We start from the raw sequence: 4,835 nt of genomic DNA, 5'->3' as shown, positions 1-4,835 counted from the left end.
GCTCTAATTTGGCAAGGTTTTATTGATTGCACGTATCTTGCATATGTTGTCTTGCATTTCTTCTACTTTGTTACACCGCCATCTGCTTAGTTTACTCATCATATATGTCGAGATGCCATGCCCATCCACTAGTAGAAAAAGGGGCAAAGGTCCCAGGGCAGTTTTCACATTAGCCCCGGTTCAGTCACGAACCGGGACCCATGGGGGCATTCGTCCCGGTTCGTGAGCCCAGGGGGCCGGCCGGGGCCTCGTGGGCATTGGTCCCGGTTCGTATGGAACCATTTGTCCCGGTTCGAGCCACGAACCGGGACTAATGGTCCTCGCTCCTGGCCCACAACCATTTGTCCCGGTTCTTGGCATGAACCGGGACAGACGGCCCAGATTTAGTACCGGTTCATGCCACGAACCGGGACCAATGAGGTGCCTATATATACCCCTCGCCCGCGATCAGAGCACTCCAGTGCTCTGTTTTTCTCTGGCCGGTGAGGGGAGGGCTTTGTGGTGCTCTAGCTCACCTCCTATGCACATGAGGTGTTCGATGAAATGCTCGAGCCACACTAGTTAAGCTTTGTCCTCTCGAAGCTCGACCTCAAAGCTCCATTTTCCTCGAGATTTGTCTAGGTTTAGCGGCCCGTCACGTCCCATTCCCGTCTTCACCGCCGTCGACCGCCCGCGCCGATCTCGTCGCCGGCAACACCATGGTGAGCCTCTTGTTCTTATCTTCTTTTTGAAAGAAAAAAATTCTTACTTTAGATAGATACTTGTCTAATTTTCTTACTATTTTATTCCTTCTTATTACATAGTGCGATGGTTTTGGTATCCGCCCCCGTCGGCCCTCGTCCTGTCTATGATTCGGATGTGGTATATATTATCTTTTTATAACTATTTGATTCATTTATTGTTTATGACAAATATACCGACCAGCGTGACATGGATTTTATTTATCTAGGAGGTGGTTGAACCGGAAATTCTAACCGACCCTATTGTCGAGAGGTTAAATTTAGTTGAAGAAGAAAACAATTACTTGAAGGAAAAAATAAAAAAATTGAGGAGGAAAAGATGATATTGGAGTTGCATGTTGCGGATGTCGTCGATGATCACAAGATCAAGATGGATGCAATGCGCTTGAAGATTAGAAAGATTAGAAAATATGCCATTCATACCGAGGCTTGGTATCATTATGCCGTTGGATCAATTGTTACCTTGGTTGCGATTATGATCGCATTTGTTTTCGCATTGAAATGTTTTACATAGTTTCAATGTATGGTTTAATTAATTAGATGCTCTGGAGAGCTATATATATGTTGTTAGATGAGAACTATGTATGTACTTTGGTTCTAATGAGATGATGAACTTCTATTAATTTGGTCACTTAATTATCTATTCATGATGTTCTGTAATGGTTTTTGACACACTTAATTTTATATAATGCACGCAGATGAACCGGCAATGGATGTACGGTGACAGACACACCTCCGAGTACATTAAGGGCGTGCATGATTTTCTCGAAGTGGCTGAGGCAAACAAGCAGAATGGTTTTATGTGTTGTCCATGCCCTACATGTGGGAATACGAAGTCTTACTCTGACCGAAAAATCCATCATGCCCACCTGCTTTACAAGGGTTTCATGCCACACTATAATGTTTGGACGAGGCACGGAGAAATGGGGGTTATGATGGAAGACGGCGAAGAAGAAGAGGACGATGACAACTATGTGCCCCCTGAATACGGTGATGCTGCAACGGGGGAAGCTGCTGAAGATCAAGAGGAACCAGACGATGTGCCCAATGATGCTGCAAGAGGGGAAGCTGCTGAAGATCAAGAGGAACCAGTGCCCGATGATGATGATCTCCGTCGGGTCATTGTCGATGCAAGGACGCAATGCGAAAGTCAAAAGGAGAAGCTGAAGTTCGATCGCATGTTAGAGGATCACAAAAAAGGGTTGTACCCCAATTGCGAAGATGGCAACACAAAGCTCGCTACCGTACTGGAATTGCTGCAGTGGAAGGCAGAAAATGCTGTGCCTGACAAAGGATTTGAGAAGCTATTGAAAATATTGAAGAAGAAGCTTCCAAAGGATAACGAATTGCCCGACAGTACATACGCAACAAAGAAGGTCGTATGCCCTCTAGGATTGGAGGTGCAGAAGATACATGCATGCCCTAATGACTGCATCCTCTACCGCGGTGCGTACAAGGATTTGAACGCATGCCCGGTATGCGGTGCATTGCGGTATAAGATCAGACGAGATGACCCTGGTGATGTTGACGGCGAGCCCCCCAGGAAGAGGGTTCCTGCGAAGGTGATGTGGTATGCTCCTATAATACCACAGTTGAAACGTCTGTTCAGAAACGAAGAGCATGCCAAGTTGATGCGATGGCACAGTGAGGACCGTAAGAAAGACGGGAAGTTGAGAGCACCCGCTGACGGGTCGCAGTGGAGAAAAATCACGAGAAAGTACTGGGCTGAGTTTGCAGCTGACCCAAGGAATGTATGGTTTGGTTTAAGCGCGGATGGCATTAATCCTTTCGGGGAGCAGAGCAGCAATCACAGCACCTGGCCCGTGACTCTATGTATGTATAACCTTCCTCCTTGGATGTGCATGAAGCGGAAGTTCATTATGATGCCAGTTCTCATCCAAGGCCCTAAGAAACCCAGCAACGACATTGATGTGTACCTAAGGCCATTAGTTGAAGAACTTTTACAGCTGTGGAATGGAAACGGTGTACTTACGTGGGATGAGCACAAACAGGAGGAATTTAACCTGCACGCGTTGCTGTTTGTAACCATCAACGATTGGCCCGCTCTCAGTAACCTTTCAGGACAGACAAACAAGGGATACCACGCATGCACGCACTGTTTAGATGACACTGAAAGTATATACCTGGACAAAAGCAGGAAGAATGTGTACCTGGGCCATCGTCGATTTCTTGCGACCAACCATCAATGTCGAAAGAAAGGCAAGCATTTCAAAGGCGAGGCAGATCACTGGAAGAAGCCCGCCATGCGTACCGGTGATCACGTACTTGCTATGGTCAATGATTTACACGTAATCTTTGGAAAGGGTCCCGGCGGACTAGCTGTTCCGAATGACGTTCAGGGACACGCACCCATGTGGAAGAAGAAATCTATATTTTGGGACCTACCCTACTGGAAAGAGCTAGATGTCCGCTCTTCAATCGACGTGATGCACGTGACGAAGAACCTTTGCGTGAACCTGCTAGGCTTCTTGGGCGTGTATGGGAAGACAAAAGATACACCTGAGGCACGGGAGGACCTGCAACGTTTGCACGAAAAAGACGGCATGCCTCCGAAGCAGTATGAAGGTCCTGCCAGCTACGCTCTTACGAAAGAAGAGAAAGAAATCTTCTTTGAATGCCTGCTCAGTATGAAGGTCCTGACTGGCTTCTTGTCGAATATAAAGGGAATAATAAATATGCCAGAGAAAAAATTCCAGAACCTAAAGTCTCATGACTGCCACGTGATTATGACGCAACTGCTTCCGGTTGCATTGAGGGGGCTTCTACCGGAAAATGTCCGATTAGCCATTGTGAAGCTATGTGCATTCCTCAATGCAATCTCTCAGAAGGTGATCGATCCAGAAATCATACCAAGGCTAAGGAGTGATGTGGCGCAATGTCTTGTCAGTTTCGAGCTGGTGTTCCCACCATCCTTCTTCAATATCATGACACACGTCCTAGTTCATCTAGTCGACGAGATTGTCATTCTGGGGCCCGTATTTCTACACAATATGTTCCCCTTTCAGAGTTTCATGGGAGTCCTAAAGAAATATGTCCGTAATCGTGCTAGGCCAGAAGGAAGCATCTCCATGGGCCATCAAACAGAGGATGTCATTGGGTTTTGTGTTGACTTCATTCCTGGCCTTAAGAATATAGGTCTCCCTAAATCGCGGTTTGAGGGGAGACTGACTGGAAAAGGCACGCTTGGAGGGGAGAACTCAATAATATGCAGGGACGGATATTCTTGGTTTGAAGCACACTACACAGTTCTACAGAACTCTACCTTGGTGACCCCGTATGTCGATGAACACAAGAACAGTCTGCGCTCCAAACACCCGGAGCAGTGTGACGACTGGATTACATGTGAACACATCAGGACTTTCAGCAGTTGGTTGGAAACACGTCTCAGAGGTGACACCACTGTTTGTGATGAGTTGTACTCGTTGTCCAGGGGACCATCTTCGACTGTATTGACTTACAAAGAATATTCTATTTTTTCTTCTTCTCCTCTATTCCTTTCTTCTTCTCCTCTTTTTTTTTCTTCTTTTTTTCTCTTCTTTTTTTTCTTCAATCCTCTCCTCTATTCCTTTCTTCTTCTCTCCTCTTTTTATTTCTTCTTCATTTTCTTATGTTTTATCGGGTCTGTCGTCGTCGATATATACCCCCTCCTGATAACTTCAACACGTGGGGGGGGGGGGTCGATATACCCCCTCCCCGATAACATTATTTTCCCATGTATGTATGTTGTCGTTGTCGATATTACCCCCTCCCGATAACTTCAACACGAGGGGGATATAACTTCAACACGAGGGGGGGTCGATATACCCCCTCCTCGATAACATTATTTTCCCATGTATGTATGTCGTCGTTGTCGATATAAAACCCCCTCCCGATAACTTCAACACGTGGGGGGGGGTCGATATATACCCCCTCCCCAATAACATTATTTTCCCGTGTATGTATGTCATCGTTGTCGATATATATAACTCCCTCCCAGATAACTTCGACATGATGGACGGTCGATATGTATACCCCCTCTCGACCGTGATAACTTATACCACGGGAGCACCCCCCGGCCCTCTCGCTCGACCAAAA

The sequence above is a fragment of the Triticum aestivum genome, chromosome 1D (assembly GCF_018294505.1).
Source record: "Triticum aestivum cultivar Chinese Spring chromosome 1D, IWGSC CS RefSeq v2.1, whole genome shotgun sequence".
In the NCBI taxonomy this organism is placed as follows: Eukaryota; Viridiplantae; Streptophyta; class Magnoliopsida; order Poales; family Poaceae; genus Triticum; species Triticum aestivum.
This window is presented reverse-complemented; position numbering follows the sequence as displayed.